The sequence below is a fragment of the Myodes glareolus genome, chromosome 7, assembly GCF_982192425.1.
Source record: "Myodes glareolus chromosome 7, mMyoGla1.1, whole genome shotgun sequence".
NCBI lineage: Eukaryota > Metazoa > Chordata > Mammalia > Rodentia > Cricetidae > Myodes > Myodes glareolus.
This window is the reverse complement of record NC_142032.1, coordinates 40,006,210-40,018,527: the sequence shown is the minus strand read 5'-3', so window position 1 is coordinate 40,018,527 and position 12,318 is coordinate 40,006,210.

Genomic DNA, 12,318 nt, shown 5'->3' with positions numbered 1-12,318 from the left:
GGAAACAAATGACCGAGATGGTGTGCTACTATAATACTTTATTTATGGGCCTAGACATATAATATCACATGTCACAAAATAATTCTTTTCCTTTTTTTTTTTAAAAAAAAACTACCAAAAAATACAAACACTACTTTCAGCTTCATGAGCTAAGAAAAACGGGTAGCAGTCAAGATTTGACACATGCATGGGGGTTTGTCAATCCTGTTCTTAAGAGACCTTTGTCCTCATAGGCCATGCTGCCAGGTGTGTGTGTGTGTGTGTGTGTGTGTGTGTGTGTGTGTGTGTGTGTGATATTGACATGGGTGGCCTGTGCTACCACCCGAGGCCATGTTGATGTCTGTGGCTGAACTGCCTCCAAGGACCTTGTCTGGGTCCTTGGTCCTCCTGGAGCCAGGGGCCCTGTTTGTGGTCTGCACTGTAGAGAGAACTATGTAGAAGCCTGTTATCCTTGCTCCCACTGACTGTGAAGAGCAAGGAGGCTACTTTTGCTCAGATATGGATGGCTACAGATGCACTTTTGAGAGGGAGGGACATGGAAGGCTTCTGTGAGAACCCCTACCCTCCATAACTCCTCTCACACCCAAAAGAACCAGCTTAGCCAGGAAGCCACTGAAGAGAACTCTTAAAAAGTGTGATGGGGCTGGGCAGTGGTGGAGCACACCTTTAATCCCAGCACTCAGGAGGCAGAGGCAGGAGGATCTCCCTGAGTTCAAGGCACTCTCCATCTCTGTGAGTTCCAGGACAGCTAAGGCTACAGAAAGAAACCCAAAATCCAACCAACCAACCAACCAACCAACCAACCAACCAAACAAACAAACAAACAAAAATGTACAATGGGAATGCTGAAATGTGGTCTCCACAGCCAATGGCTTCAGGCAGGAGTGTGGGAGGTGAAGGGCTCAGTTTTGTTTAAGGGACTGGCCACTGAGAGTTTGATCATGCTCAAGAGAGTCTAGAGATAACACAAATTGAACTTATTTTTTTTCTGTTTTTTTATTCTTAATTTTATTTTTTGGGGGGAGTGATGTCACAAGGATGGGGAACTGACATGGAAGGAAAGCAAAGTAAGTGTGATTGGGGCATAATGTGAGGTTCTCAGAGGACCAATAAAAATGTTATATTGAACAAAAACATAAAACATGTTCTCCTTTCATCACAATCCCTGACTTCAAACTCTACTACAGAGCTACAGTATTGAAAACAGCCTGGTATTGGCATAAGAACAGACAGGAGGACCAATGGAACCGAACAGAAGACCCGGATATCAATCCACACATCTTCTACCACCTGATTTTTGACAAAGAAGCAAAAAATATCAAATGGAAAAAAGAGAGCATATTTAACAAGTGGTGCTATCATAACTAATATTAACATGTAGAAGAATGAAAACAGAGTCATATCTATCACCATGAACAAAACTCAAGTCCAAATGAATCAAAGACGTCAACATAAAGTCAGTCACACTTAACCTTATAGAAGGGAAAGTGGGAAGTACACTTGAACGCTTTGGCACAGGAGACCACTTCCTAAATATAACCCCAGCAGCACAGACACTGAGAGAAACAATTAATAAATGGGACCTCCTGAAACTGAAAGGCTTCTGTATAACAAAGGACACGGTTAACAAGACAAAACGACAGCCTACAGAATGGGAAAAGATCTTCCCTAACCCCACATCAGACAGAGGTCTGATCTCCAAAATATACAAAGAACTCTAGAAATTGTACACCAAAAGAACACATTATCCAATAAAAAAAAAAATGAAGTACAGACCTAAACAGAGCACTCTCAAGAGGAATCTAAAATGGCTGAAAGACACTTAAGGAAATGTCAAAATCCTTAGTCACCAGAGAAATGCAAACCAAAACAATTCTGAGATTCCATCTTACACCTGTAAGAATGGCCAAGATCAAAAACACTGATAAAAATTTATGCTGGAAAGGTTGTGGGGAAAAGGGAACAATTCTGCATTGCTGGTGGGAATGCAAACTGGTACAACCCCTTTGGATGTTAGTGTGGCAATTTCTCAGAAAATTGGAAAAAAACTTTACTCAAGACCCAGTAATACCACTTTTGGGTATATATCCAAAGGGTGTTCAATCATACTACAAGGACATGTGCTCAACTATGTTCATAGCAGCTTTGTTTGTCATAGCCAGAACCTGGAAATAACCTAAATGCCCCTTGACCAAAGAATGGATAAGGAAACTGTGGTATATTTACACAATGGAGTACTACACAGCAGAAAAAATAACAACATCTTGAATTTTGCAGGAAAATGGATGGAGCTAGAAAACATTATTTTGAGTGAGGTAACCCAGACCCAGAAAGACAATTATCACATGTACTCACTCATAAGTGGCTTTTAATCATAAAGCAAAGAAAACCAGCCTACAAACTACAATCCCAGAGAACTTAGACTACAATGAGGACCCTAAGAGAGACATACATAGATCTAACCTACATGGGAAGTAGGAAAAGACTAGATCTCCTGAGTAAATTGGGAGCATGGGGACCTTGGGGGGAGGGTTGAAGCGGGGAGGGTAGAGGCAGGGAGGGGAGCAGAGAAAAATGTAGAGCTCAATAAAAATTACTTTTAAAAAAATGAAAAAAAGAAAAGCTTAAAAAATTGTCCTTTTTTCATGGTATCTAATCAGAATTAAATACATTTTCATGAGGCACATGACAATCTTGCTTGGAAATATTATGATCTGGGGCTGGAGATGTAGATCAGGGTAAAGGAATGTGGTAGTTTGAATGTATTGCTCCCCATAAGCTCGTAGTAGTGGCACTATTAGGAGGTGTGGCTTTACTGGAAGAAGTGTGTCACTATGGCGATGGGCTTCCTATGTTTAAGCTTTGCTCACTGTCTGAGTCCACTTCATGATGCCTTCTGTCAGCCAGCATCATGTCTGCCTGCATGTCACATGCTCCCTATCATGACGATAATGGACTGAACCTCTGAACTGTGTGCTAGCCCCAGTTAAATGTTTTCCCTTATAAGAGGTCATACTGTCTCTTCATAGCAGTAGAACATCCAAGAGAAACACTTTCCTGGCATCTATAATGCCCTGGGTTCCATCCCAAGCATCACAAAAACAACACAAAAAGTAAAAACAAAATGCTTTAGTCCAAGATCCTACAGTTCTTACCCATTCAAGTATGTATAACTTCAATTCAGAGTATCAAGAACATACAATATCAATAAGCCTGGCCAGAGTTTATATGTTGCTATGTAACGTCTATCATTTACATTATTTAATTCATCGTTTCTTTTTCTTAGATTCAAAACACAATTTCCAATCCCTTCTTTGCCTTTCCCTTCTCATTTCAAATCTAATGTGTTTGTGACATATATAATCATCTTTGGAAAAAACATTTGCCATGACTCAAGCAATCCCTCTGTTGGCTTTGGGTTCCTTACCCCTGAAATGAGAGAACACACATTTTAGTGCCGGATGAATAAGGGGTGAGGAGTAAATGGAATTGAACATGAGCCAAAATACAGGCTTTGCACGAGATGGCCAGCTCATTTCCTCTACCTTTGTCTGCTCTGTTCATTTTCTGCCAGTCGCTTATTTTCTTACAAATCTCACACTTCGTGTACAGGCAAAGGAGAGACAGTGAGAACTTTTATTCAAACTAAATGAACAGAAAGCACTCGTGCATTTGCACTGTTATGATAAGAAGTCATTTTTAACTCAGTTTAGCCAATGATGAGCTTGTAGGCTTTCATTTGCCCGTAGATGTTGCTGGGTAGACCGGGATAGGATTCTCAAGGTATATAAAATAGAGTGTATAACCACAGAGAGTGGATATTTAATTAAAGAAATTAAAGAATACTCTCAGATATATTTAAATAAAAAATAACAAGCCAGGTGTGCTGATGCATTCTCACATATCTGGCACTTGAGAGGCAGAAGGAAGAGGAGAATAAGGAGTCCAAGGTCAATGGTTACCTAATAATTTGGAGGACAGCCTGTACTACATGAAACTTCCTCCCTCTGTGTGTGTGTTGATGTGTGTATTTACGTATGTGTGTATGTGTCTGTGTACATTGATGTCTGTGTTGATGTCTGTGTGTGTTGATGTGTGTGTCTGTGTATAAGTGTGTATATGTGTATATAAGTATATACACATATACTTATATGTGTATAAGTGTGTGAGTGTGTCTTGATGTGAGTGTGTTGATGTGTGTATGTGAGTGTGGGTTTGCACTGTGCATTCGGACTTCAGGGGGAAGAGTTGGGGGTTGGTTCCTGCCTTCTCCCTTGTATGAGACAGGTTCCCTCTTGTTCTTTGTTATGTATGCCAGGCTAGTTGGCCTAAGAGTCTCCTGCATTTCTCCTTGTTCTGCTTCCTATCTCCCAGCATCAAGCTTCTATGTGGGTTATAAGATCCAAACTCAGATTACTGGGCTTGAGCATCAAGCACTTTGCCCACTGAACCATTTCTCCACCTCAATTACACGTGTTTACTGATGAGTGAAGCAGGAGTGCTGTTTACAAAATGAAGCTTATACCCAGAAGAGATCTGCTTCCCTAGAGCAGTGTTTCTCCCTTTTGGAAATGTCATATTAGAAGTGATAGCTTGACAGTTTCCATCAGTCTGCAGGCAGGTGACTCCTGCCTCCAGGCTGTGCCCAAACCCCTACCACCCACTGAACACTGTCCCTCCAAGACCCAATCAGCTGCCCAATCCCACGCACCTGAACATCTTCCCTGTGGCCAGCCCTCCCCTGCAACCTCAGTAGACTACATAGTCATAGGCACAAACCACACCAGTTGGAAAATCAGGCACCGGTGTGAAACACAACAGTTGGAAGAACAGGCACAGGCACAGGCACAGGCACAGGCACAGGCACAGGCACAGGCACAGGCACAGGCTCAAGCCACACTGGCTGGTAGAAAAGATGAGTAAATGCTGGTGTAAGAACACATCCAACAACCAAAAGAACAATATGGCACCACCAGAGCCCAGTGACCCTACAACAACAAAACCTGAAGATTCCAATTCAGCTGAAACACACGAAATAGACTTAAAAATTACTTCATGAAGATGATAGAGGCTCTTAAAGAGGAAATAAAAATTCCCTTAAAGAAGTCAAGGAAAAGACAAACAAGAATTGGAAAAAAAAATCAATGAACTCCTCAAAGAAAGTAAAGAAAACCAAGGGAAAAAAAATCATCAAACAGGTGAAAGAAATGGTTCAAGACTTGAACAGTTGAAATAGAAACAATAAATAAAATACAAACTGAGAGAATTTTGAAAATGGGAAATCTGAGGAAGTGAATGGAAAGTACAGATATAAGCATCACCAACAGACTACAAGAAATGGAAGAGATAATCTCAGGCAGTGAAGATATGATAGAAGAAATAGATTCCTTAGTTAAAGAAACTATTAAATTCAATAAATCCTTAACACAAAACATCCATGAAATCTGGGGCACTATGAAAATACCAAACCTAAAATTAATAGGGAAAGAAGAAAGAGAAGAATCCCAGCTAAAAGGCACAGAAAATATATTCGACAAAATCATAGAAGAAAACTTTCCCAATCTAAAGAAGGACATCTATAAAGGTACAAGAAGCTTAGAGATCGCCAAATAGGCTGGACAAAAAAAGTCCTCTCACCACATAATAATCAAAACATTAAACATACAGAATAAAGAAAGAATTTTAAGAGCTGCAAAGGAAAAAGATCAAGTTACATATAAAGGCACACTGATCACAATTACACCTGACTTCTCAATGGAGACTTTGAAAGTCAGAAGGCCCTGAACAGATATTTTATAAACATTAAGTGACCATGGATACCAACTCAGACTACTATAACCAGGAAAACTTTCAATCAACATAGACAGAAAAAACAAGGTATGTTGTGGGATTTCTTTGTATAGTATCTAACAGAAATAGGTACAGAGATCTACAGCCAAGCTCTGGACTGAGCTCTGGAGTCCAGCTGAAGAAAGGGCGGAGGGATTATATGGAGGAATTTCAAGATCATGATGGGAAAACCCACAGAGACATCTGACCTGAGCTTGTGGGAGCTCATGAACTCTGGACAGGCAGCTAGGGAGCCAACATGGAACTGACCTAGGCCCTTTGCATCTGGGTGACAGTTGTGTAGCTTGGTCTTTTGTGGGGCCCCTAGCAGTAGAACCAGGACCTGTCCCTGATTCATGAGATGGGTCTTTGGAACCTATTCCCTATGGTGGGATACCTTGTTGAGGGATGCAGCAGGGAGGAGCTTAGTTCTGCCTCTACTTGGTATGTCCTGTAGATGGGAGGCCTTACCAAATCTGAATGGAGACAGAGGGGGAATAGATGGGAGGTAGAATGGAGGTGGGGGAGGAGGTGGGGCAGAAACAGGAAGAGAGGAGGGAGGGGAAACTGGTTGGTAAAAAAAATGATGAAAAAAGAAGTGATATCTTGGTAAGACAAATGAAACTCACTTATCAATCTTCATTTCTTTATCAGGGGCGATGTCTGTGGAGTGGCATTACTTGATTATTATGCCACATAATCCTATGATGAGGGAAGATGCTCCCCACTACCTTCTACTTCACTACTTTTGTTCTTACTCAAAAAGGATTTAAGTATTCAACTTGCTTTAAATTTACATGTGTTCTATCTATCTATCTATCTATCTATCTATCTATCTATCTATCTATCTATCTATCTATCTATCATCTATCTACCTACCTACCTACCTATCATCTCTGTCTATCTATCTATCTGTCTGTCTGTCTATCTATCATCTATCTATCTATCTATCTATCTATCTATCTATCTATCTATCGATCAATCGATCTATTTTTTGGAGGCAGGATTTCTCTGTGTAGCCCTCGCTGCTGTGAAGCTCAGGCTGGCTTCGAACTCACAAAAATATGCCTGTTTCTGCCTCCAAGTGCTGGGATTAAAGATGTGCACCCTATAGCCCTACATATGGTTTTAAACTTGCAAGTTTATACTTTAAAAATTTACTATTAATTTTATGTATATACATACACACATATGTTAATAGAAACGAGCAAGTATTTGATGATATTTACATACTGAAGAAAAGGAAAGCCAATCAGACTCTGTCTTTCCTTTTCAAAATTTATGTTGGAAAATAATTTTTGTCAAACAGACAACAGGTTTCAGTAATAAAAATTAAGTACCAATTATGTACTATTTAATTTAGCTACAAAAGTGAGTTTGCTATCATTATAATCACATACAGATGAAGGAACTGTAACTGACTAAAGTTGCTCAGGATAGATATGAAAAATGGACATTATACAGATTAGGAACATAGATGGCCTGATCCCCAAGACCATGTTCATTTGGTGGTGGCTGTGTTTTGTGTTCTAGGAACACATAGTAATTCCCACTGGCGACAGTATGGATTTTAGAGATGAGAATTTCCTTTGTTTCTTGTAGCATTGCTCCCGAGAATAAAGAATACACTTAGAGGTGGTCTAACCTTATCTACCCTCCTGCAGCTTCCCTGAAGCAATGTGGTAATTGCTTTTGCATATGTTGTAGTTCTTGCTTTATAGAAGGCAAAATGTGTAGAGTTGCTTCCCATCACTTAAATGCCCACAAGCTTCCTTTTGTCTTCCACATATGGGCAAAGCTTAGATAACTGAAGATCCTCAACACAGGTATCCTTAAATTCACAACTTTTAATCTTCCTATATTGAGATTTTCTTGATTTTCTTTATTATATGCACAATGCATGACAAGAAACTAAAGGACATGAAGGAAACCATGACTTTTCCACTTAGTGATGTCAAAGGTGTTCTACATTTCTCTTGTTTTCCATATCTTTGTTTCTAGAGTGTGATTCTTGTTTTAATGGTCATACATGGATCTACAATGCACAAGAGCATATTGAATTTGATAGACATCCAAAATATAAGAAAAACTGCTTATTGGTTAAAATCCATGAGTTCTGTTTTGCTTTGTTTGGGAATACTGGTAAAGAGTAAATAGGGTATTCTGTGACTCTTTTCTGAGCTGATCTGTGTTGGTACATAGCCACATAGGCTGAACTAAGAATGGTAACCTTTTGGGGATGAATGTGGACCAAGTCATTTTTGTCTCTGACGTCCACAAAGGAGATGGGGAACATGAGCAAGAATGATGGGTATCACCTTTGCTGAGGCTTTCAGAGTGAGGACACTGATCCTGAATCCATGGAGATCAGAGGAAGGCACTTGGAATCAAAAGTCACTCTCTCCTCTTCACATCTATTCTTCTCTTATTTAACACTCAGTTTCAGTTTATCAGACCAGCTTGGCCTTGACTGCTATCATTTGTATGTCCCTCTCTTCTTCTTCCTCTTCTATTTGAAACTTTCTCCCCTCTTTAATTTCTTTTTCATTTTGCTTTGCTTGTCTTTTCCAAAGAACATCTGGATTTGCAGTATCTCTATGTTTAAGTCTCCCAAGAGCTGGGTGTGGTGGTGGGGGATATTATTGTAAGTTATCTGGGCTGCATTTCCTTATGTCTCATCTTTATTCTGTTTTAGTCCAAACTCCTTCACTTGTCCCTTGCATTTACTTTTCTCTTCTTTCCCTTTTCCTATCATCCAATACTAATCAGTCTTATTCTGCTTTTCCCCTTCCCACTCACACCCAGAGTAACTAATGTATTAATGCATATAGTACTGTCAGTGTTCCTTCACTTTCTATAATGATTGTCACTTAAGGAACAATTAGTTTCTTTGTTTGATAATTACTGTACTTTTATAGTGTATATATTTCTCTACTAATATTCAATACAGTATTTACAGCCTTAAATAATGATGCAAGGAGAGCAGGAGAATTCTGGGGAGGAGGAAGTTAATTCCTCCCACTCCTGCCCAGATCACCGAAGCAGCAGGATGTGATCTGCCATACTGAAAAAGGTACTGAGCCTTATGGCTAAAATAGATCAGACAAATGGGTTAATCAAGATGTGAGGGTTAGCCAATAAGTAGCCTGACCTAACGGGCCAATCAGCATTATAACTTATAGAGATGTCTTGTGTGATTTTACTTTGGTACTAAACCGCTGGGGGAACGGGGCAGGACAAGAACCACAACAAGCAGGCCTGGCTTGTTGCAGAATGTTACAGAATGGCACCCACGTGGATAACTGCATCCACAGAAAGCCTGAGAAAGCTTGGGAAAGATTAGCGTAAAGCATTTCAGTTTTCAGCTGTAGCAGGAAAAAAGTTGCGCTGTTTTAAAATGCAGACTTTTTGGACCGTCCTGCCAGGGAAAACTCTGACTCTTTCAAGCAGGTAGTCCTGACTATGGAAATACTGTTGCAGCTTGCTTCCTGGCAAGGACCTTGAAACACCTTGAGAGCTTTTGAATGTTGTCTTCTCCATATTCCTTAGCAAATTAAAGACCCATGTGGTCAGAAAAAGAGTGATATACAGTAAGGAGAGATTCAAAGAGTAAGAAAACCTCTAAATGGTTTACAATGTGTTAAAAATATATGCAGGCTTGAAAAAAAAGAGGTTTAAAGCCTTAAAATAAAAAAGAAAGAAAGAGAGTAGTTGGATGTGGTGGTACACACCTTTAATCCCAGCGCTGGGGAGGCAGAGACAGACGGATCTCTGGGAGTTCAAGGATAGCCTGGTTTACAGAGGGAATTCCAGGACAAAGATATGCAGAGAACCTGTCTTAAAAAGCCAAAAGTTAAAAGTAAAAATAAAAGAAATAGAGGTTAAAATAAAGCCATGTAAAGATGAAAAATACACAGGGAATCTTGATACTGTATGCTGTTATGCTCTCTTTAAATTGTTTAAATGCTGAGGAAGGAGCAACAGCTGCTAAAAGATAATTGCTTATAAATGCTGCAGAATTAATCCAAGATAGGTATTTTGAAAATACCTTGGCTTCAAAATTGAAGGCAAAAGATATGTTACTTTGGAAAAGAGATTTTGCTTTTGTTTCCACAGAAAATGAGAGGCTGTGGATTTATTCAGAGTTAATAAAAATCATCTTTGACCAAGGGAGACCACCTGAAAAATCTCCGATAGGAACAAATGGCCCAGATGTCTGAGTTCTTCATCTTGAACAGATTCAATACTGCTGCCTGAGATGATCAAGACTCACAGGATACTTCAGTCAGGACTTGATCACAACTCTAAATTTTCTTTAGGTCCCCATAAGATTATCGGTACCCCCAACCAGCAGGAAGTAGCCTGGAATACTACACCCACATTCCCAAAAAATGGACTATGGATATTTTCATTTTTTTTAAAGAGGGGTATGTGGTGTGGGAGAATTGTCTGTATTCTGTCAATCATGTTTTAAATAAATGCTGATTGGCCAGGCAGGAGGTGTAGGTGGGAAAACCTGACAGGAAGTGGAAATGATGCAAGGAGAGCAGGAGAATTCTGAGGAGGAGGAGGAAGTTAATTCCTCCCACTCCTGCCCAGATCACCGAAGCAGCAGGATGTGATCTGCCCTACTGAAAAAGGTACTGAGCCATATGGCTAAAACAGATCAGATAAATGGGTTAATCAAGATGTGAGAGTTAGCCAATAAGTAGCCTGACCTAACGGGCCAATCAGCATTATAAATTATAGAGTCCTCTGTGTGGTTTTACTTTGGGACTAAACAGCTGGGGAAACGGGGCAGGACAAGAACCCCAACAAGCAGGCCCGGCCTTTTCATGTTCCAAAATAAAGAGAAGAAGATAACAATCAGGGTACAAGTAGGAAAGGAAGAAGCTGAGACATTCTTTCTGCTTGCCGATGACTGGTGTAGGAGGTTCTTCTGTTCATGTGTTGCTTTCATTGGTTAATGAATAAAGAAACTGCTTTGGGACTGATAGGGCAGAACTTAGGTAGGCAGAGAAGACAGAACTGAATGCTGGGAAGAAGGGCAGAGAGAGAGATGTCATGGATTTTCTGCCTGAGACAGACACCAGTTAGAATCTCCGGTAAGCCACAGTCACATGGCAATACATAGATTAATAGAAATGGGTTGAATTAAGATATAAGAATTAGCCAATAAGAAGTAAGAGCTAATGGATCAGGCAGTGTTTAAATTAATACAGTTTCTGTGTGGTTATTTTGGGTGTAAGCTAGGTGGACGGACAGAACAAACAATGGGCCCTCTCTTTACAACAGGTGACATGAAAGACTGTGAAGACTCTACCTGAAAACTATTAGATCTGACACTTGCTCTCAGCAAACTGGTGATGTTCAAACTTAATACACAAAAATCAGTAGCTTTCCTGTATACCAATACTAAGCATGCTGAGAAAGAAATCAAGGAAATAATCCCATTCACAACTATCTTCAAATATACTCTGGAATAACTTAATTTCAGGAAATTAAAAAAAAAAAACCTCTGTAACAAAAACTCTAACGTGTCAAAGGAAGCAACTGAAGATGACACTAGGAGATTGGAGCCTAGTGGATGGCTGAAGGAGGTCCTGTTGTGAAAATGGCTATACTACCAAAAGTGACTTACAGTTTCAAGACAATCCCCACAATTCCCATGCCATTATCTAAAAAAATTAATTGCTAAAGCATCCCTGAACAGAAAAATACTAGCAGTAGCACTGTCTCTGATTTCAAGTTATACTACAGAGCCACAGTGATAAAACCAGCTTGGCATTGCATGTGGACCAATGGAATAGAATGGAGGCCCATGCATAGTTCAGTTACAACCACTCAACTTTTGACAAAAATGCCAGATATACACATGGGAGAAAATAGAGTTTCTTGAACCAATGGCTCTAGGAAGACTGTATTTGCAAACACAGAAGAATAGAACTAGGTTCCTAGCTCTTGCCTTGGAGAAATTCTACTCCAGATGGATCAAAGACCTTGGTATAACATGAGAAACTCTGACACTGCTGAAGGAAACATGTAGACATAGACAAATAATGAATAGGATTCCAGTCACCCATGAAATAAAACCAACAAGTGGCATATGGAAACTCATGTATGAAAAAGCACCTGGGGTTGGTGAGATGTCTTAGTGGATGAAAGAACCTACTGCTTTGTAGGTGAAGGAAAACCTGACAACCCCAGCTTGACTCCCAGGACCCATAAGGTGGAAGGAGAGAAAATACTCTCACACATCGTCTTGTGACCTCTGTGCATGCCGTGGTATGTGTATGTTCACACATATACATGTACTGAAATAAATAACATATAAAAAATGAAAGGCTTGACATAACAAAAGAAACAGCTGTTTGAATGAAGATGTAGCCCACAGAATGGGAGAGAATCCTTTTCATATATATATAACTAACCTCTAGGTTTTCAGGGCTTAAAAAAACCAAAAACCCTGAGCATCAAGAAGTTCAAGAA